The sequence below is a fragment of the Phascolarctos cinereus genome, unplaced genomic scaffold (assembly GCF_003287225.1).
Source record: "Phascolarctos cinereus isolate Bilbo 61053 unplaced genomic scaffold, phaCin_HiC Scaffold_5;HRSCAF=322, whole genome shotgun sequence".
Lineage (NCBI taxonomy): Eukaryota > Metazoa > Chordata > Mammalia > Diprotodontia > Phascolarctidae > Phascolarctos > Phascolarctos cinereus.
In genome coordinates, this window is record NW_027555958.1 from 355,987,677 (window position 1) to 356,011,502 (window position 23,826).

Sequence of the window (23,826 nt, forward strand, 5' to 3'; positions counted from 1 at the left end):
CTCTAACATTTGTCATCCTCTTCAACAATTTACCAACTGAAGGAGATGTCACCAAACTGGATGATGTTCTTGGGCATGTAAAGTAGATTCAGATATGCCACACTTGAATTCCCTAACCTGAGATGGACTTCAAGTTGGAAGGGACCTCAATGGTCACCTTCTCCAACCTCTACCTAAATCACGAACCCCATCTATGACATCCATGATGAGTGGTTGTCCAGCCTCTTTCCTGAAGACCTCAAGGGACGCACAGCTCAGCCCTCTCCCATCCATGGCCCCCTCCACTACAAGACAGCTCTAATGATATATTTGTCCACATGTTGAAGCAAAATCAATCTCTCTGTAAACCCTGGTGCTTGATTTAGGTATGCTCGAAGGTCCAAGTGGACTTCAAGTTGGTTAAGGAAAGCAGAGTTAACAAGAATTTAGCATTAGATGATGTGAGTTAATATCCTGATTCTGATACTTTCTGCCTGTGTGCAACTGACCAAGTCAATCCACTATGATGACCTTCAGTTTCCATATGTGTAAAATGAAGCATTGGACTAAATCAGGAATTCTTTTTTTTTTTTAAATCAGGAATTCTTAACCATTATTCGTGTGTGTTTGTGTGTGTGTGCATGTGTGTGTGTGTGTGTGTGTCTGTGTCTGTGTGTCTGTCTGTCATAAATCCCTTTGATGGTCTCATGAGGCCTATGGACCTTTTCTCATAATAATCTTTTTAATGCATAAAATAAAATATATAGGATTGCAAAGGAAACCAATTATAATAAAAAAAAAGTTATCCACATGTTTAAAAAAATAGTTCATGAATCTCAGGTTAAGAACTCTTAAACTGAATGAGTAACTTTGAAAATTCTCTGATCACATGAACTCCATAAACATACCACTTCCTTTGAGAAGCCTTCCCTAATCCCTGTAGCCTGAGCTCTTCTGCCTATTTTTTTTTTTTGGTGAGGCAGTTGGAGTCACACAGCTAATAAGTGTTATGTGTTTGAGGCTAGATTTGAACTCAGGTCCTCCTGACTCGGGGCTGGTGCTCTAGCCACTGGTACGCCACCTAGCTGTGCCATCTTCTGGGTACTTTTAGCACTTACAGTCTGTCTCTAGTATCTAGAGCCATATCTAGTATATGGCAAGTGGGACTTTTCCACAGGTTGCTAACAGAGACCATGGGAGGGGGCAATTCTCTTCCTGCGGCAACAACTGTTCTTGTTGTAGTTATCTCTGGGCCTCACAATGGAATCCTCAGGAAGTAGAAGATGATCCATGGCCCATGACCACCCTACCCCTTCCTCCCCCAAGGTCTTGTCATAATAGTGCCCCTTTCCCAGGGCTTGCTACCTCCTGCCACCAAACTCTGTGGGAAGTTGGAAGTGGGGTGGACCAACCCCATCAGGTATGACTACAATGATAGTGGCATTGCCCTCTGTGCTGCCATACGGTATTCTAACCCCAGGCTGAATTTGTTCCAGGAACAGTTTAGGCTAGTTATAGACCTTCTAGGTCCTTTGTGAGGAGCTGGGGGTAGGTAGATGGGAGAAGTGAGGTTTATATGGGCAGGAACCCCTGGACCATCACAAAGAAAAACCAAAAGCAAGAGAGAGGAAATGGGAAGAGAAACCATGGAGGGACCCAAGCACCATCATTTTCTTTCCTATACCTAGTTGAACCAACCTAGGGCTCTTTTCATCAGAGCCCCCTCCCAGCTTACTTTCTTTAGGTCACTAACCTTCTGAAACTACTGCCCTAATAGCATGGCACTCAGTGAGACCCTGTTCCCATGACTTTAGCCAGCAGTCCTAGCTCGAGGGCGGGATGGAGGGGCACTAGGTAGGACATATTCCTGGCATCCCACTTGGGAATTTGATCATGTTTTCCTGTAGAAAACACAGGGATGTGCAGAAGCTGATTATTAAATTTTTAGTATGAGCATTTATACCTCAGAAATTGACGAATGCTGCCAATTATGGCTCGATATATTGTTTTGTTGATTGCCTAGACTAAATAGAGAAAATGTTTATAATGCAGGTTAAACTTAAAAATGTGTTGTTGGTCATTTTTTCTTCCTAGAGAGCTAGTTATTAAACATTCATCAGCACACCCCTATGTTAACTTTATGTTAAATGGTGGTTAGAGTCTATACTTTGGATTCATTGTGGGTTAAATACATGTGTGGGCTGGCCCAGAGGCCTGAATGTTTATAAAATTGTTTCTGTGGAAAAAATAGAGTCTAAGTGACAAAGAAAATGGAGATTGCCTTGTCTATGGCTTATTGCCTTTTCATGTATTTATGTCATCTCCTCAAATAAGATTTTAAGCTCATTGAGGGAAAAGATTTGAATTTATCCTATTACAAGAAAAACCAACAGTAACCAAGCTCATGCAGACCCTCAAATCCTTGTCAATTGGTTGTTGATTTAGATTAGATGAGAAAGTCCCTTGTCAGTAAAAATACCATACCAATTTAACATATTTATGGAATCAAGGCATTTTGTTTTTTCGTGTATAATCTTCTCTTCCTACTGCTTCTGCCACCTGGCAAGCACTGTGACAGTTCTGGCAGGAGGAGGGAGCCTTAGAGCAGCTAGGAGATAACTCCTGATGGTTGCTTACTGGGTGACAAGGCTTTGGGAAAATTCTTCACTCCTTCCTGCAGAAGTTCAAAAATGCCCTTGAGAACTAATGGTCCTCAGTTTCTTTATTTGTTAAAATTAGGAGCTTGGATGAGATGACCTCAAAGGTCCCTTCAGACTCTTAATCTCTGGCCACTAAAAGGGGGCCATCTCCAGTCGTCCTGATCTATGTCTTGCCACTGGACCCAGATGGCTTCAGAGGAGAAAGTGAGGCTGGTGACTTTGCACAGTCTCCCCTCACTCAAATCCAATTCACTTGTAAGTCATGGCATCACCTTCATAATGTCATGGTCCTCTTTGAAAACAAAGGACGAACAAACAACAGCCACTAAATTCAGCCTGTCTCCAAGATGCCCACAGAAGAGGCTTAATAAAGTTTAAAATTGAATTATGAGTAGTCCCCCAAGTCACTCAATGGGGTCACGACTAGTCTAGGTGGTTAAATACTGAATCCAAAGGGGGTGGGTACAGTGAGAAATGAGAGATTCATCCTTGGGATAATAGCCCATCTTGAGCCTGGTTTAGAAAATCATGTGACTACCTTTTGGAGGAAGTCTTCTTCATGATTCTGGATCCCTCTCCTTCCCTCTAAGCTCCCTGCACCCCCATGTCACCATACACAAAGTGAAACAAGATTAAAGCCATTACTTTGTTCACATCACTTTCCCTCTTGTTTCTGATCTTTTTTGTCCACCATGGTGATAAGGAGTTATATGAGCCCTTAAGTCCTGGTGTGCTGCCTCCTTAATAATAATACCCTACATTTGTATGCTGTCTTAAGATTTATACATTATCTCATGTAAACCTCGGATCATAGAGGTTAAGAAACTAGCCCACAGAAGTTAATGAGCTAGTATATTTTGGAGGCAGATGTGAACCCATTGGAGAGGGTGGTACAGTGGAAAGAGCACCCGCTGACTTCATGGTCAGAAGACCTGGGGATATCACTTAACATCTCTGGGCCTCAGTTGCCTCATCTGTGAAATGAAGGGCTCGGACTGGATGACCTCTAAGATCCCTTCCAGCCCTAAGTTTTACATACTACCCGCCGTGCCAGGCTGCCTGCCTTTCCTTAGACTACATACATTTATCATTAAAATTCTTACCCATCCCACACCCACTTATTTAAAAAGAGTGGCTTAGCAATCAGCAATCACGTCAACCACTCTAACTTTCTCCCAGTTCTTCATTGCTTATAACCAACCAAACAAACAAATAAAACCCTGCTTTCTCTCAGGAAGCAAGTATGCTCATGAGGAGGGAAAGGTGGATAATGTGTAACGGTTTGAAAAGTGGTCCTTATAGTGGGCTTTGAGTCCAGAACAACCCAGGTTCAATCCCTAGCCCTGATGCTAGCTGTGTGGCAGGACTCATCACCCTCTCTAAGCCCTGATTTCTCATCTGTAGGGACAATAATGTTTATATGACCTACACTTCAGAGTTGTTTTAATGAAAGCACTTTGTAAACCTTAAATTTCTAAATCGTCACACATCATTATCACCATCATCCTCGTTATTAAGAATTTCCTCTCTTGGGAACTTGAATACCTTTCGTCTAGGGGGAGAAGAACCAGCTGACTATGACAAGAATAAGCAAATTCAATGCTTATACTTTCCCTCAGGATTGGAGATTTTTCTAAGACCACCTATTCTTTACTCTTCACTCTGGGATGAATTGCAGACAAGTTCCCAACTCACTTTCGCCTCCAACCAATCATGCTTGTTCTGCCAGAGACATAGTATTAAGTTCAGAAAAATTTCTATCTACAAAATTGCTGTTTCAAAGCAGGAAAACAAGTGTGGGCCTGCTGGGCATGTACCTGGTATGTTTGCACTGGGGGAAAGGGTGGTTGTAAGGAGAAAATATTTTTCTTTTGTTTTCCCTTACAAGTGTGGGTGGAATGAGAAACATTAAAGTAAATAGGGAAGGACCTAGCTTTTGTCTCAGTTATCTGAGTAATTCAGTGTGCTGATATGACGTTTTTATCAGAGTGATAATGACATCACCTGGCTTATAAGCTGATACTTTAGTTATTTGTGAAGAGAGTTTTCTACCATAAAGAATATCAGACACACGAGACAAGCCATGCAGGGTTAACTTTATATACCCTTTGGTCCATTCAGCCGAATTCAACAAATGTGAGTGTACTGCCTACGATGTGCCATGTACTATACTGGGTGCTGGAGTCCCTTCCCTCAAGGGTCTTAACTCAGACACACCAAGAACCATTTGGTAGGAGTGCATGGTGTGCCCGCATCAAAGAAGGTGTGGTGCTCTATGAGTAAAGCAGAATTGCAGTAACTCAAAAGAAACGTGAGATGCACACATTTAGAAATGTCTCCTCTCCAAATGTTCATATGGACTGTGTCTGATGTGTGCTAGAGCCTTCTGAGTTCTTACTAGTGTGAGCAGCCACAGGCGGACACACTGTACCTTGACCTGGACATAGCGATATCATTGTTTCTCTGAGAACAGAAAGCAATAACCAATCAGAATGTTCTTCAAAAATTCCTGGCTTTTAAAAATTGCCCTAATTGAATCAAGCTATGGTGCAACAAATAAAGTATTCAGCTTGGATCAGGAAGACCTTAGTTTAAATCTTGTTTCTGATGTTTACTAGCTATGTGACCTTGAGTAACATCATCTTTTGTGCCTCAGTCAACTCATTAGGATAACAACAACAGCAAGCATTTATAAAGTGCTTTAAGGTTAGTACAACCCTTTACAAATATGACCTCATTTTATCCTCCCAACAACCCTCAGAAAGAAGTACTGTTGTTATCCCTATTTTACAGATAAGGAAACTGAGACAGACCAAGGTTTAAACAACTTTCCCAGGGTGATACTGCTAGTATGTGTCTGAGGCCAGATTTAAACTGTGATATTTAAAAAGGTTTGAGAGACATAATTTCTGGGTAATTTAATCATTTTATTAATAATGCCAACATTTTAAGAAAAGGATGGTCATTTGGCAGGCAAGCTTACTAGTGGGCATGCTTGTGCAACTCTCTCTCTCTCTCTCTCTCTCTCTCTCTCTCTCTCTCTCTCTCTCTCTCTCTCTCTCTCTCTCTCTCTCTCTCTCTCCCTCTCTCTCTCTCTCTCTCACCAAAGACAGGCTTGAGGGCTCAGGCTTGTATACCCCTAGAAAGAGGGGTGTTCCCGAGGGTGGCAATCAACTCTGATTGGTTAACCAATAATGAGAGAATGGACATTACAGTGAGGGGCTGGATCTGTATTTTGATTGTGTCACTTACTTCTTAAATTACCCCCAGCCTTGTGCAATCTATTCAAAGAATTTATTCCACCTAAACCTGAGTAGAACACTAGTGCTGTATATATTGGCAATAGCTGCTCCAACCTGGGTGGGGTCTGGATACAGGAGTAGGTTATCTCAACCTTCAGAGACTGAAGTCTTGAAATGAGGATAAAAGAGAAAGGGAGGAAAATGCCATCCACATCCAGACAAAGAACTATGGAATCGGAATGCAGGTCCTTTTTGTTTGTTTGTTTTTGTTTTGTTTCTTCTTTCCTTCCATTGGTTCTAATTCTTCTTTACCACATGACTAATGTGAAAATATGTTTAATATGAATGTATACATAGAGCCTATATCAGATTGCACACTGTTTTGGGGAGGTAAGAAGGGAAGGGGGGGGAGAAAATTTAGAACTCAAAATCATATGGAAGTGAATGCTGAAAACTAAAAGTAAATTAATTTAAAAAAAAAAGAAAAAGGGGGAAATCTGAATCTTCCCATATCACTAGTTATTAATAATCACCTCTCTCACTCAGGTTTTCCTGGTGTTCTATCCTTTTCCTTCTTTCCTCTCCCCTCCCTTCCCCTTGCCTCCACTACCACCTAGCTGCCTTTACCAAGTAATAGGATGTGATTTTGCTGTCTGGGGGAGATGATTTCTTTATGAAAATACAGGTCCTTCTTTGCTTATTTGCATATGGATTGATTGTTCATTAATTTCTATTGAATGGATTTTTATTTTCAGCCTGTACCACCTCTTTGGTAATGTATTCTACAGATTTGCTCCTTACCAGGTCACATAGGCTTTTATTTGTCCTTTTCTTTTATTTGATTCAGCAGAATAAAATGCCACCTTACAAGCTATTTCATAACACTTCTGTGTCCAATACATATATGAAGATCATCCAAGACTCCTTGGAAAGTGGAACAAAAGAAATAGCCCTCTTTGGTGACCTTCTGTTAAGAAATATCTGGTGAGGCATAAATAAGGTAGGGAAATGTCTGCTCATCAAAGGTATTCCTATTGTGATGGAGCAGATCCAGTGAAGGTACAGGTTAAGCAACAATTTACTTTGGATGGTGAGGTCCTTGAGATGCCCCCATTTGTGGATCATATTGTGCTGTTAGTATCAAGCCACACAACATTCCAGAGACTCTCAATAGAGATCTGTAATGACTCAAAGGAATTTGGCCTATCCATCTACAAAGGAAAGCCCAAATAGATGAATGATGATTATTGCCCCGAGTAAATGGACACCCTGTATAGTTTGTCCAACAGTATGTATATCTGTGAGAGACGGTACAGTTGGACAACAATTTAGGGCCCAGTTGAACCAGAGGAGGAGAGTGAGTTCAGGTTGTTTTCAGGTTTCTACTGACCCCAGGTATCCTATGAAAGCAAGGGCTCATTTCCTCAATATGGCATCAAGACCTGGATTACTCTTGCCTCAGAAAAACTGAAGATGAGTGTCAAATAGTGGGCCATGGAAAGGCGCATGGTGGGTATGATTGGACTGCAATATAAAACTAAAAGGAATGCCAAAGAAGAACAGGAGTAAAGGATGTCATCAGGTATTACATGAGAGGAACAGACGATGAGCTAGTCATATGTCAAGAGCAAGGGATAGCGCTATGACAGCCACTGTTACCCTCTCAGTGTTGGGGGAAACTGAGGAAGACCTTGTTTCAGCACATTGGGTAAAGCCTCTGTGAGTGACTTTTTGGGAGAATATGGAAAAGAGTAACACAACATGGGCAGGCATGAAAGGGTCATGATTTGCTTCCATAGAGGAAATCCTCAAATTGATGATATCACTGATACACTTGAATATTTGTACTAAAACTGCCTCTTTTACACCTCAGTGATTCCCTAATTATTATATTTTCTAATTTTGTGGAATTTTTTCTTACTGCTCTTCTTCTTTTACCTGGCATTTGAACTGGCCTTGAAGGGTGGGTAGATGAGTGGACAATAGGTTTGTAATGAAGAATAAATTTTCATGTATGGTCAACTTGTTTTGTTTTAAATGTACTCATTTGTTACATGGAGTGTCTGTTGTGGGGCAAGGAATAGTGGGGTGGCAAAGGGGAGCAGTGGTGATGTCTTAAATCTATAAAACTTTTAAAAAAATAATAAAGGTAGGGTTTCCATCCTCATGATGAATGAATGACAAAACATTTATTAAGCACTTAATATGGGCCAACCACTGTGCTAAATGCTGGGGATATAAAATAAGAAAGTAAGGCAGTTCCTGCTCTTAAGAAGCTTACATTTTAATGCAAGAAGATACATAAAGAGGAGCTAGAAAGGGGAATGGTGGGATGTACACAGAGGCACAGTTTGGAAACCACTGGAAATCACGTGGAAGACTGGTTGTGGACAAGATAAGGCAAGAGGTCACCTATTTGAGCCACAGTTGGTTCCAAGGTCAGAGTTCAGTGTTTCAGTGAGAAGGAGATGAGGATGATAGCCAGAGTGCAGGCTTGGAAATGGCTGGGAAGTGACCTGAAGGTCTAGTCTTGAGCAAAATAAAGTGCCTATTTTGCTTACTTTCTTTTCTTTTTCCATCTTTGCTATTTTTTCATTGAGGTATGTTGATTGGCTCCACACAAATATTTCATATTGAGAAGCACTTTGATTTGTGCAAAGTTATGGAAGCCTTTTTGTTTCCAGGTTTGGCTGATAATGCCCATCATTTTTGTTGGACTCTTTATTTATCCTTAGCAACACACTGAGCTGTGTCTTTAGGGAATACTACACAGTGATGCCTGGATTCCTTTACTGAGTGATGATGGAAGTTCAAAACTTAATCTCTTTTAAGTATAGTTTGGGCTATTCCAGCCCACCCCATCCCCCATGCATTGCTTTACACTGATCCACAGTGAAGTTCGTCTGCTATTTTCTTACCCACTAAAATAGTCACAAGAGAGTTTTATGCTGCGTGTTTCTATTGGCTTGGCATTTTACAATCCAGGCTCAGGAATAGACTTTCTGAAGAACCCTTAGAGACTTTCATGCTTATGAACATAAGCTGTGATATTTTGCTATGGTGAAACCATCAAAGGGGGTCACAGGAGCAAAACTAATAGGGAGGCAATTAGTGACTTAGAATTCCTAGTTTATGTGAGAATGTTCCTTTTATACTTGTATTTTTTAAAAAAGTATAAAATGGTGTTACTTATGATTAAAGTCTTGTAATTGAAGACACATAGAGGAATGAAATTTATTCCATTCCAGACTTATTTAATATATTGATGCGCATCTCATAATTCATTGGGTTGGGAACCAAGACTTGGCTAGCTTTTCTTCAAACAAATTACTTTATATAACTCTAAGGCATTGTAGTATAATAAAGCAGCAACTTAGGTTCACTCATTCATTCAACAAATGTTTTTTGGATACATAAGATATCCAAAGTACTGTGTTAGGTGCTGTAAGGGGATACAAAGATGGAGCGAATTGCTAAACTTATGAAGCCTATAGGCTGAAGAGAAAGCTAAGAAATGACCCTGAGCAAGTCACTTTACTTCTGAACTTGTTTCTTTTTCTATAAAATGAAGCATTTAGACTAGATGCTAAGCTTCCTTCTAGCATTGACATTTAAACAATTAATTTTTGACATTTTTATTTTACATCATCCAAATATGCAATGTATCTCTCTACCTGTAAAGAAACATTCCCTTATAAAAAACAGAATTAAAGAGGTAGGGGGAAAAGGTAAGCAAAACTAACCAACTCATCAAAAAGTTCTGATACCACCTGTAGTGTCCCATACCCTAAGTCCTCTACTTCTGCTAAGAATGGGAAAGATGCTTTCCTGTATTTCTTCTTTGCTGCAAAACTTGTTAATTATAATTTTACAGCATTCAGTTTTAGTCATTTCATTCTTCTTTCCACTTACATTGTTGTAGTCATTCCGTATATTGTTTATCTGGTTCTTGTACTTTGTATCAGTTCACTAAGTCTTCCTATGCTTCTCTATGTGCTTTATAGTCATTGTTTCTTAGATTGAAGGAATGTTCAGCAGCTTTCATGTACAGCAGTGTTTTAACCATTCTCCAAATCAATGGGCATCTACTTTGTTTCTAGTTCTTTGCTACTACAAAAAGCAGTACTCATACTCTTTGATTCTATTTACAAAATGACTGTTATACAAAGCAGTGTGTTATTGGTGCTCTAGTGTGGCACTTTGCAAACCTTTATATACTATACAAATTTGAGATATTGTTATTATTAATATAAACACGGATGGGAATTCAGAAGAGAAGGAAATCACTTCTTGCCAAAAGGAACCAAAGAATTATAGAATCTGAGTCAGAAGGGACTTCCAAGGTCATCTGATCCAAGCCACAAAGAAGCAAATATCAGCTTCATAACAGAGATAGCAAGTGGCCATCTAACCTCCTGTTAAATAAAGCAAGACCACCAGTGATGGAGAGTGCATTACATCCCAGAGCAGCCCATTCCATTTTAGAAAAGCTGTATTTGTTAGGAAGTTTTTCCTTTCATCAGTTCAAAATCAGTCTGTGTCTTTCACCTATTGTGCCTAGTTTTGCCTTCTAGGCTTAAGTGGAACAAGATTAAAACCTCTTCTATGTGACATCCCTTCAAATATTTTCATTTTCTTTTATGGTTAAACATCCCCAGTTCATTCAGCCTGGTCTACATTTGTCATTGTTTTAAATCTCTTCACTGTTGTTGCTAGATTATATTAGGCCATTTACACAGAAGCATAGCATCCAGAAGAAGGAAGGTTATATATAGTATATAGTATATATATAGTAAATATTGTGTACTTTGCCCTGGTTATACCACAACTGTGTCAGTCAGACTATTTAGTCAGTCTAAAAACCAATGTATCCTTTGGATAGATTCAAGCTTAGCAGTGTTTTTACTATGATATGGCACCCAGAACTGGGATTATCATCCGTTTAAGATGTTTGTCTCGTTTATATAGTTCCTTACTCTTCCTCATCAGAATATATGCTTCTTTAGGGCAGAGACGGTGTTTTTGCCTTTGTATCCCCAGCACCTGGCACAAAATAATAAACACTTAATAAATGCTTGTTGACTGACTCATTGATACAGTTGTGGTCTAAGTGGGGCAACTAAGTTATACACAACTATGTATAACATCCCTCGTTTTGGACACTGTGCTTCTGTTAATGTGGTCTAATATCAAATTCATTTTTTTGTTACCGTGTCACACGAATGACTCAGCATTGAGTTTATAGTCTGCTAAAATATCACAGTATTTTTCATGTGAATTATAGTTTAGTCATGTCTCTCACATACTGTATTTGTACAGTTGCTTAAAAAAACCCTCAAGTGTCATAAGACTTCATAATTATTCTTATATTCTCGTTGTTCTAGTCTCAATTCTACCTTTCGATGTATTAGCCATCTTACCTACTTTTGAGCTATTTGAAACATTGGCAAGCATGACTTTATCCAAGTCATTGATAAAAACCTTGAACCGAGGCCAAGAACCATGCCGGGGCACTCTACTGGAGACCTTCCTGTAGGAAGGTATCACTATGTTGTAGCTCCTTCAAGGCTACATCCCTAATTCCCACATACATTCGAAGTCTGAGTCTCCTAGAAGGTGGTTGACTACTTCTCTCCTCAAGGCTCTTGAGGTAACCCCATTTCTAGTACTATCAATCACAAACCCCAATCTCTGAGGATGGCTTTTAGAAAGTGGTACTTACTAAGTGAAAAAGTAACAGCAATTGGCATAAAGCATTGCTCCCTCAAAGTCTGGGGGCCAACCACCTACACACACAGTTTCATGCAGAGCACAATGATGATGGTGCACAAAGGTAGAGAATACAAGGGGAAAAGGGATAACTCACAGCTCCTGGTTACCAGAAACCCCTTCTTGAGTACATAGCTGGTGTTCTGCTCCAGTGCAAGGGAAATCATACTCCTTGAAACTACTTCTGCCCTCTAGATCTCTCTGTGCTCCATATTTGTATTTGTCCTTGCTATATCTCTCTCTGCTCCAGTTGGTTATGTTTTCTCCTGTTAGTCCCTTCTCTCCAGCAATATGGTCAATGGAAAGCCAGGGGTAAGAAAGATCAGAAGGAACTCTCTCCTCCCAAGAGCAGTTCTCTCTCAGGGCCTTGGCATGAACTGGAATTCTCAGCTGCACAACTGCGAACTTCTCTTGTTGTGCTGGAGCCCTCTAGACTGATGTCACTAATGGATTGACTGATATTTTATACCTAGACTCTGGTCTTGACATCCTTTCAGTCAATGATATTATTCTTTCTTTCTTTCTTTCTTTCTTTCTTTCTTTCTTTCTTTCTTTCTTTCTTTCTTCTTTCTTTCTTCTTTCTTTCTTTCTTTCTTTCTTTCTTCTTTCTTTCTTTCTTTCTTTCTTTCTTTCTTTCTTTTTCTTTTTTTTTGGTTAGGCAATGGGGTTAAGTGACTTGCCCAGGGTCACACAGCTAGTTAAGTGTCAAGTGTTTGTTCTGAGGCCAGATTTGAACTCAGGTCCTCCTAAATCCAGGACCGGTGCTCTATCCATTACGCCACCCACCTGCCCCTATTATTTTCTTTCTTGACCCAAAGAGATTCACACTTCCTCACCAGATCAATGGGTATAAACCATCCTGTTTACATATATAAAACCTCATCAAGTGGTTGGTTGGAGTTGTGGGAAGTCTACCCATATAGCTCCATTAAAACACCCAGTTCTGAATCCCTTCATACCATTAAGCATATATCTCTGCCATCTTGTCCACAGAGATATCATGGAAGGCATTGTATTACTCTGAGCACTTCACTCTAAAAAATTTTCAATTTAATGTAATGGAACAAACAGTTTCTAGTTAATGCTTAGTACAGTGTCTGGCACACACAGGTGCTTAATAAACATTTATTGACTGTGTCCCTTATGTGATCTTTGATACCCCGTAGCATTGTGCTGGAATTATGAAAATTGGCCTGCTTGCTTCAAAAAGAAACCCAGCTCTACCTTCTGTTTTCAATTGTTGAAGCTTCAGTGAACTAGCCAGGCCTCCCTTTGCACTTTGTGTTCACCAGAAGGAGGGAAACATCTGGAAAAGGATGATGCAGAGGGAAATGTATTCTAATTAAATGAGGGTCAGGGGATCTGGAGAATGGGTACCATGGTCTTCAGTTTTCAAAGGAGCCTCATGTAGAATTTTAAATCTTACTCCAGGCAGATTAAGCTTACTGATCAACTGAAAAATAAAGCTGATGCTAACCTTGACAGCCTCTCAAGGACAATCTTTATTTAGAAATAAACAATTATTGAGCAATTTCTCCAGCATATTAGGCACAAACTAGTTCTCCCCTTACCATCAAATCAGCAGGCCAGTTTCATTCTGTAGGAAACATCTTGACTGAAAAGTTAAAGCTTTCTGATATTGGGGATGAGTTTTATCTGTTTGAACATTGAACCCCTATAATAGCATGTTATTTTTTGTGGTCATGGCCCTGATATGGAAACCAGAAAGCTTAAGACCTATTTCTGATTTCATAATGACCTGCCTGGATCTGTTTTCTCATGTATAATAATGGCAATATCTTTTCCTTATCTACCTCACATGGAAATTATAAGATTGCATGGAATCATAGAGACCATTCAGTTCATCTAGCTATCTATAATTAGACCTTATGTTATGCAGTAGAGTCATAGAACATTAGGCACCTTAGAGATCATCTATCCCAGAGCTTCTTAACCTTTTTTGTGCCATGATTCATTTTGGAAGTCTGGTGAAGCCTATAGATCCCTTCTCGGAAAAAAAAAAATTAACACATAAAATAAAATAAATGGGTTTGCAAAGAAAACCAAAAGTTATAATAAAGATGTAATTTTTCTCCCATCCAAGTTCATAAGCCCCCTGACATCTATCCATTTTCCACCTGTGTCCCTCTGCACCACCTATTCCCCATGCTGGAAATGTACTGTCTTCCAACTTCTGACTGTTAGAATCCTTGGCTTCATTTAAGACTCAGTTCAGCTGTCACCTCCTCCAAGAGAGCTTTCCTGATTCCCCTGCTTCTTATGCAATCCCCTCTAAGGTGATCTTCCATTGACTTTGTGTTTATCTGGTGTGTTCTGATAGCTCTCTCTCATATATATATAAAATAAACTCTATATAAAGATAAATGGCTAGTAGTAGAGACTGTATATGAATATATATAATCTATGTACACTAGATAGAGGGATGGGGAATGTGTATCCTCGAGGCCACATATGGCCCTCTAGGTCCTCAAGTGCAGCCTTTGACTGAATCCAAACTTCACAGAACAAATCCCCTTAAAAAAAGGGTTTGTTCTAGTGACTGGAATGTAAGCTCCTTGAGGGCAGGTGCTGCTTTTTTCTTTTTCTTCATATTCTCAGCATTGAGCACAGTACTTGGTACATAGTATTTAACAAATGCTCATTGGTTGGAATGACAACTGTACACATGGTCATTTTCTCTCTCTTTACCATGAACACAGAAGAGGGATCACTCACACCTTCTGGTTATTGGAAGCCCTTTCTTGAGTACAAATCTGACAGTCTCTGGTGCAAGGGGTATCATACTCCTTGAAGCACTTTTCCTCCTTCTTAATCTGTGTCCCATGTCTGTATTGCTGCACCCATCTACTCACCCCTCATAGCTCTTGTAGCACTTTTCAAACTCCTTGCTATGTAGGGGCTCCTCACCAACCAGAGTCCTCTCCTAGTGATGTGCCATGGTATCGGCTCATGTACAACTTAGATGCTTTATTGGTCCCAAGCATCAGTCTTAAAGACTTTTTTCTTATGTAACTACACACACAATTCTACCCACCCCACCTGTAGTAAAAGCAAAACAAAACTGAACAAGGACTTTTGTTTAATTCACCATGGCAAGGATAGTCAAATGAACAATCATTTACTAAGTGTGTATTATGTGTCAGACACTGTGCTAAGTCCTGGGAATACAAAGAAAGAAAGAAAGGTCCCTGCCCTCAAGGAGTTCACAATCTAGTGGAGACCACATGCAAATAACTATATGTGAACAGGATATGTGCATGATAAATTGGAAATAATCATAAAGGGAAGGTACTAGCATTAATGGGGGCTGGGAAAGGGTTCTTGCAGAAGGTGAGATTTTAGCTAAGAGTCAGAGAAGCCAGTAAGCAAAGATGAGGAAGAAGAGAGTTCCAGGCAAAGAGATTAGCCAATGAAAATGCTTGAGGTTGAGAGGAGTGTCTTGTTTGAAGAACAGCAAGGAGAGAAAGGACTCTGGGTCATCAACGTATGTGAAAGGGAGTATTAATGATTTCTTTAAGTGGAGAACACCTATGCATACTGTGGTGTTATTGCCATCATATTTAGGACAGTGATCAAAATGTTGTTTTTGTTGCATTTGCTCTGTGTGTGTGTGTGTGTGTGTGTGTGTGTGTGAGAGAGAGAGAGAGAGAGAGAGAGAGAGAGAGAGAGAGAGAGAGAGAGACCAGTTGAGGGAAGTCTTCAGCCTTCTGGGCACTTTGATGCTGCCATGGGTAACTCAATCATCGTCATACTATTTATCGACCCTCTACTCTGTTGGCTACAAATTTTGTCTCTTGTGCTCCACATGGGAAAATTTAATCATAAGCTGCAATGCTCCTCTCCACTCCCACTCCCCCACCTCACCCCTTTGCAGCTGGCACCCTGATGCTTGGGAGGGCAGAGGGTGAGTGGGTGGCCCTGCTGCTTTTCAAGCATCCTTGGCAGCTGGAATGCCTTGGCATGTGGAGACCCGGCTGAGGAAATTCAGCCACAGCTTTGCTATTTTTAAGCTGTCCGCTATGCTCTGGTGGCGACTGCCTCTGCTCGGATGCTGAATCATGATCTCGCTTGCTAATTGCAGCAGGGCCTGTGACTGCCAAGCACCTGAGCAAGGCATTCTCATCCTTTGAGTCCCCTTGATATTTGGGGGTGGAGGGTGGCAGGACACATCCTCACTGAGAGGAGCACTAGCTGACTTTGATACTATCAGTCATTTTCATAAACCACAGACTTTAATAAACAGTTTTTTTTAAAAAATGTGTTGGGAACAAGTCATCATACCCTGAAGAATTCTACTGCATTAAACTACCTGCTTCAAAATAAGGGAAATATTTTTGGGTCTTTGCATATTAAGAGGTTTGTGTATTATGGTCATTGAAGCAACACTTTTTCTTCTCTTGCAAAAGCAGTCCCACCTTCTACGTCTGATTAAGGAAATTACTGTATATGTGCTATGATGCCAAAGTTGTTTTGTTTTGTTTATTTTATGTCAGAGGAGGAAATGCATATTATATACCCAATTTATGAAGGTTAAACATATATTTAAAGAGAAATTTGTAGCTTTTAGCTTTTCGAACCAAAAAAAGATATGTATCATTCTGTCTCCCTTTGCAATGGAAGACTTAAGTATCTAGGAAGAGAGGTCACAGATTCTATTCCCAACTGAACCTTCTCTCTTCCTAATAAGAACCCTTTAGAAGCCACTGCCCTGTTCTTCCTGAACTGCTGAGGGAGGATGTATACTGTAGTGGGAAAGCTGGGAAGAAGCTGACTTTGGATTTGCTTTCTTCATATATTCATTCAACAAGCATTTATTAAGCACCTACTATGTGCCATACACTGTGTACTAGGGCTAGAAATACAAAAATAAACAGTGCCCCTCCTCAGGGAGCTTTTATTGAGGAGGAAGTGAGGGAGCTTAAACACAGATAAGTACCTGCAAATGTTTGAACGAAGCATTCTCTGATGAAAGGAAACAAGCATTTATTAAAGACTTACTATGTGCCAGGCATTGTGCTAAATGCTCTGCAAATACTATCTCATTTGATTGTCACAATAATTCTGGGAAGTAGGTACTATTATTTTTCCTATTTTATAGTTGAGGAAACTGAGGCAGACAGAAGGTAAGTGACTTGCTCAGGCTCACATGGCTAGTGAGTATCTGAGGCTGGATTTGAACTTAGGTCTTCATGATTCCATCCCCAGCATTCTATCCACAATTCTAGCTCCCTAATCAGGGGAGGGAGGAAGGGAAGGAGGGACAATGCTAGCAACTGGAGGAAGTGGGAGAAGCATTGTGTAGGAGGTAATACTCGAGCTGAGCCATGAAGGAGCTGAGATTCTGTGACGTGGATATGAGGATGGGATGCCCTGTGGTAATGTGGGACAGCTTGTGCAAGAATGTGGAGATGGGAAATAAGATTTCACGTACCAGGAACAGCAAATAGGCCGGTTTGGATAGATCACAGCATTCGTGGAGGGGAGAGCAATGTGCAATAAAAGTTAATGTAAATCCAGATTAGGACAAGGCTTTAAGTGCCAAACAGAGGAGTTTGTAATTTGATTTTAGAGGCGATAGGGAACCACCAGAGTGCCTCAATCAGGGGAATGACATAATCGAACCCGTGTTTTAGGAATATTAATTCATCAGTCACATGGAGGGGGAAGGCTGGATAGAGAAAGATAGGAGGTGGAGAGAACAAGTATGAGGCTGCAGGAATAGACCAGGAATGAAGTAAGGAAGGCCTCAAAGATGATTGTGGAGAAGAAAGGGACAGATTCAGGAGACTGAAGATAGAATTGCTAAGACTCAGCAATTAATTGACTGGGGTGGGGCGGTGGTTAGAGGAAAGAGTCAAGGATGACTGAGGTTGAGAACATAAATGATTGGAAGAATGGCTGTACCTTTAACAGAAATCCAGTATGGGGGGGGAGAAGCTAGAGAGACCTGTTTGGGGCAAGTTGATTTTAAGATACCTGCAGGAAATTCAGAGAGAAATATCCAATGAGACGAGATCTCGGGAGAGACAGAAATGGATATATAGATCTAGAAGTTATCACAATAGAAATGAAATTTGAACCTGTGAAATCTGTTAAGATCATAAAGAGAACGTATTTTCAAGGACCAAAGATTGGTAGCCTGAAGTCTTACCTTCTGAAAATGACATGTTAGTTTTTACATCTTTCAATGCATAAGGTTTTTTTCTTCCTTACTTACTCTAACATGCAATATTATAATTAATGTGATATTATATAATATTTTATATGTAATATATTATACTAGAGCTGGGAAATTGCAGCTAGGTACTGTGAACTCCTTACTCTGAACCCCTAAGTGAACAGCTTCCTGGGGTGTGAAGACTCCTCTGTGTCTTTGGAGCTACCCGTATGTTTTCCCTGCCTCCTTTCCTTTTTGAAGCTGGCACAGAAGCAGGTTTGACAGTACACCGGCTCTTCTGGAGCTTCAGAGAACCTGGATTCCTATCAACTTCCTGTCTCAGGGTAAAGTGTGAGGAAAATATATTTATAGCATGATGGACACTGTGTTCTGTGGAACCACCACCAGTCCCATTGCCTGAGTGTCTCATCTCAGGCAAGGTGGACAAGCGTCAACCTCTGGGATTGTTTTCTTGGAATGCTGCCTATAGGATTCTGCCTTTATTACAGGACATAGCATTCTCTTGGGCTTTTAGAATATGTTACTCTATTTTGGAAGACATGAATTGAACCTCAATATAGCTGAATTCATATAATCATGAGCAAAGTTTTGGAACTTAGGGAATCAGTGATTCAGTCAAGTCTGGGTATAGGAAATCTGTGGTGGGAATTATTTGCATTGTTTGGTGGAGGACAGCTAAGAAAGGCAACTGGAATGGGTCGACACAACAAGATCTATGAGACGGACTTCTTCCACTCACCATTGAGGGATCTGGTATTCATGGTACCACTGGGTTTTTCTGTTTGTTTGTTTTTGTTTTTAGTGACAAAGTCCATCAGCCAGTCATTCCACAAGCATCTAATAAAGCCCTGATATGTGTCCAGGAAGTGTGCTAGGTTCCAAAAGTGAAAGACAAAGGCAGAAGTGAAACACAGTCCCTGGCTTCAGGGAGTTTGCATTCTATTGCTATCACATTCTATTAGCATATAAACATATATACATTATACACAAAAAATAAGCACAAACAGATTTGGGGAAAGAAGTAGGACCACAATAAGGGCATGTTTTAATTCATTTAAGGACAGAAATTAGACTGCAGACTCCTTGAGGGCAGGGACTGTTTGTTTTGCCAGTCTTGGTATCTCTAGAGCTTAGTAGATTGTAGCCCATAAGTGCTTAATAAATGTTTATTGACTACCTGACATAAACCTAAAGAGTCACCCAGGGAGCTTGGGCATGGGGTACATAAGTGCTTAATAAATGTTTATTGACTACCTGACATAAACCTAAAGAGTCACCCAGGGAGCTTGGGCATGGGGTACAGGGACAAGGAAAGAGGAGTTTGGGATACAAGGAGACCACTAGGTTTCAATTGTTGGAGAAGAAAGGGTGGAATTGACTCTCAGGCCTTCGGTATACTGATCATCAGGAGAAGAGCACATTTGGGTGGAGGCCAATAAAGGAAGAAACAGAAATGATTTTGTTATTTGGGTTTACTACAGACCACCAGTACTGAAAGCAGAAATAGATGATGAGCTTAGAAATCAAATTACTGGCTTGATGCAAAGGCATGATGTAATAGTGATGGGGAACTTCAGTTATCCAGATATCTATTATATCTCTCTTGGCCGAAAAGCAGAGAGATCACCCAGAGATGGAAAAGATGGGGGGGGGTGTTGTCATATGAGGATCAGTTGAAAGAACAGGAGAAATTTAGCCTGGAGAGGAGAAGACTGAGGGAAGATGTGGTAGTTTTCTGTAGGTATTCAATGGGGATATACAAGTAGTGTTAGACTCAGAGGGCAGAGTTAAGAAAAATGGGTGGGGTTATAAAGAAGTAAATTTGGACTTAATGTCAGGAAACATCCTAAAAATTAAGGCTGTTCAAAAGTGTAATTGACTGCCTCAAGAGATGGGTGTCTCCACTGCCCTCTACCCCCCCCCCCCAACCTCCGGAGGTCTTTAAGCAGAGGTTGGAGGTTGGGTATGTTATAGTGAGAAGTCCTTTGGGGTATGAATCAAAGTGGGTGGCCACTGAAGTCTCTTCCAACTCCCAATTTCTGTGATTCTTTGAGTAAATGTTAGAGTCTAGATTGAACATCTCCAAACCAAGCTGTTAAGCACATATTCTACCCCTCTTTCTTCTCCCTTATATGTATTGTGGCACATATCTTCCTGGAGAAGTTCATCAGTATTGTATACCAGTTTCACAACGGCATGGTTGCATAGCTAGTGGATAATTGATGGTGCTCTTGAGCTTTCCCAGCAGGGCTATGTGCTCACTCCCGTGCTTTTTAACATGATGTTTTCAGCAATGTTGTTGGACACCTTCAAAGAGGATGAAAACAGCATCAAAGTCATCTACTGCACTGACAGTAAATTATTTAACATGAAAAGGCTACAAGCCAAGACTAAAGTGGAAGGAGAGATGGTGGGTGACTTTTTGTTTGCAGATGATTGTGTACTCAGTGCAGCCTCTGAAGCTGAGATGCAGCAGAATATGGTTTGATTCTCTGCTGCTTGTGCTACTTTTGGCTTGACAGTTAACATCAAGAAAATAGAGATTCTTTGCCAGCCAGCACCATTCCATCCATAATGTGGTACCATCAATTACAGCAAATCAAAACATTTTAAATGCTGTGGATAAGTTCACTTACCTTGGCAGTATACTTTCCAGGAACGTACACGTAGATGAGGAGGTTGATGCATGCATTGCCAGAGCTAGTGCAGTGTACGGGAGGCTCCGAAGGAAAGTGTGGGAGAGAAGAGTTATTAGGCTGCCTCCCAAATTGAGGGTCTATAGAACCATTATGCTGACCTCATTGTTGTATGCCTGTGAAACCTGGACAGTAAATCAGCACCACACCAGGGAACTGAGTCACTTCCATTTCAATTGTCTTGGAAAGATTCTGAAGATCACCTAGCAAGATAAGGCACCAGACACTGAGGTCCTTACTTGAGCTGAACCGCCAAGCATTCAAACTCTGCTGGATAGAGCACAACTCCAATGGGCTAGCCACATTGTTTGAATGCCAAACATGTTTGCCTAAAAGACTATTTTATGGAGAACTCACACAAGGCAAGCACTCATGCAGAGGTTAGAAGAAGTGATACAAGGACATCCTCAAGGTCTCTCTGAAGCCCTTTGGAATTGATTGGGAGACATGGGAGACACTGGCATAGAACCACTCATCATGGCATGCCCACATCAAAGAAGGCACTGTGCTCTATGAGTAAAGCAGAAGTGAAATAGCTCAAGAGAAATGTGAGATATGCAAATTTAGAAATATCTCCACTCCCAGATTGGAAAGGGGTTAATCAGAAGTAAACACTTCTGAGGAGAGACAGGGTCAAAAGAAAGAATAGAATAAATGGGAGGGCAGGATAGGATTAAGGGAAATAGAGTTAGTTTTTCACAACATGTCTACTATGGATGTGTTTTGCATAACTGCACATGTACAACTTATATTGAGTTGCTTGCCTTTTCAATGAGGGTGGGTGGGGAGGGAGGAAGAGAGAAAATTTGAAACCTAAAGTTTTAAAAACATATGTTTAAAAAAATGTTTTCACATGCTACTGGGAAATAAATGTAGGAAAGGGGGTACAGAAGTGTATCCTGCCCTACAGGAAAATAGAAGGGGAAGGGGATAAGAGAAGGGGAGAGAGATAGAAGAGAAGACAGAGTAAGGAAGGGATATTCAGAATGCATGACATCTTGGGGTGGGGGAGGGGGGAGATGGGGTGAAAATTTGGGACTCAAAAACTTGTGGAAGGGAATGTTGAAAACTAAAAATAAATAAATTTATATTTAAAAAAATTAAAAAAGACTATCTCCACCCCAAATGTTCATATAAACTATTTGTGTTTGACCTGTGGTAGAGCCTTCTGAGCTCATATTGGTCTGATCAGCCACAGGTAGAAACACTGTACCTTGACCTGGACATAGTGATGTTATTTTGATCCTCTTTGAGAATTATGGACAACAATCCTGTATTGTCTTTTACTATTAGAGTATAAGCTTCTTGAGGGCAGGAACTGTATTGCTTGCTTATATAATATCCTCAACACTTAGCACAGTGCCTGGCTAAGTTCTCTGTCCCTGCTTCTCTTTCTCTGTCTTTCTGTCCATCTCTCTGTCTTTGTCTCTCAGTGTTAATGATAGAAGAGGCCACCTCGGGTTCTGGGATATTCAGGTTGTGTAGAACTCTCATCCCTTCTCTTGGTTGATAGGGGAAACCTCATATCTATCCTCCACACTAAGACACTTGGAGACAAGGTCAAGGGCTATGGTTTTCATGTATTTCACAGCATCATTGTTGAAGGAAGATAGCAGGAACAGAACTCAGTCCTTTAAGGTCTCATAGGGATGCTATTGCCTTCCAAGAGGAGAGGGAAGCTGGAGAAAAGAACTTGGTGAGGAATGTAGTATCTGGGAGGACAGTTGGGTAGAAGGTGCAAAGTGATGAATCTGTTTAGGATTCTTAGTTGAGATGGCAGAAGTTAAAGAGAGTGGTGAGGGAAAAGGCTTGGAGAAAGGGATGGGAAAGGGAAGCTAGAATTTTACCTGTGGGCCTAATGAACAAGGATCAGCATTACAAGGCCAAGGAGCAATCTTTTCCTCTGGCTTAAGGATGTCTAGGCTTATTTGTGGAGACTTGAATGCTTTGTCCTGATGGAGAGAGAGAGACTGCCTGCATAATCAGACCAGGTCCAGAATGTTGTCACCCTCATTATACAAGCACTTGGCTTTGTTTCTTAAGGCTTTCACTTTGCTTTAAAACCAAATATGTTTTCAATTTCTTTTTATTGTTGTTGTCTCCTGAGATCATACTAAAAAAAATAGGCCTGTTTCTTGCAAACACTGGAGTGATGGCATTGTAAACTAATACTGGAGCAGCTTTTTAGCTGGCACATGCAAGGGAGGGGAAAATGTGTCCTGACAGTCCTGCACACGATGAGCAAATCAAAACATGCGGATGTGGGCTTGGAGTTGGTGGTGTGCTAATTGCTGTCTTTTGAACAAAGAACTTGTGCTGTTATTATTAAGGTTGTAACATAGCTTCCATTATTAACACCAAGTTGCATCAGGAGCTGCAGGATGAGTGTTGGTTTTCAGCTGTTTATCTCTCAATGCCTCACAGCATTTCTCCCTTGGCACCCTCTTTTCTCCTTGTGTTATTCCCTCTCCTCACCCCACCTCCACCCAAGTTCACATGTGTCTTTTCATAGAGGTGGCTAGGTGGTACAGAGATAGGGTGCTGAACCAGGAGTCAGGAAGACTTAACGTAGAATCCTGCTCCAGTCACTTACTAACTGTGTGACCCTGGTCAGGTCATTTAACTTCTTCCTGCCTCCCTTTCCTCATCCATAAAATGAGGATGATGTCATGATAGCATCTATCTCCCAGGGTTGTTGTGAGGATAAGTTAATATACGTAAAGTGTTTTACAAATCTTAAATTGCTATACAAATACAAGAAATTATTGTTATTTTAATGAAGGCTCTGGAAGGCACCATCTTAGCACCATTTCAGGGTACTAACCCTTACCAAAAAATTCAGAGTTCTAGAGTTAATGTTCCTTGTACCAGGCATGGTAAAAACAGGGCCAGACTTTTACCTTCATGTGGTAGAACCAGGGCAGGCATCTATCCTACTTCCATACTGGTGTCAATTTCCAGATTTACTCTTCAATATCAGCCTGATAAAATACTTTGAAATCTCATAAGGGGCAAAGGGCAATGAATGCATTGTTTTCTAAGGGACCACTTTAGTAATATCATTTGTATTCAAACAGTGAATGCACTCATTGTAAATTATTTTTATCTACCTGTTAAAGCATTAAGGAAACATATTTCAATGTCCCCTTTTCTATATATAGAATGTCCAAGTTGTTACTAGATCATGCAGTTGTGTTCAACTCTTCCTGATCCCATTGACCACAGCACACCAAGCCCTTCTCTCTTCCACTATCTCTCAAAGTCTGTCCAAGTTCATGTTC

At 40.6% G+C, this 23,826-nt stretch overlaps 1 protein-coding gene across 4 annotated transcripts in view; it reads left to right on the plus strand.

Annotated features, from left to right (window-relative positions):
• Positions 1-23,826, plus strand: part of SUSD4 (sushi domain containing 4) — a 223,742-nt gene that overhangs the window by 23,637 nt on the left and 176,279 nt on the right. Inside the window, exon 1 of one of the 4 annotated variants that reach the window (XM_078156299.1) lies at positions 5,952-6,126. The exons of the other annotated variants lie outside the window; for them this stretch is intronic. The gene's annotated coding sequence lies outside the window, so the exon portion shown is untranslated. Of the gene's footprint in view, positions 1-5,951; positions 6,127-23,826 lie in introns of those variants that run through there. 4 annotated transcript variants of the gene reach the window in all.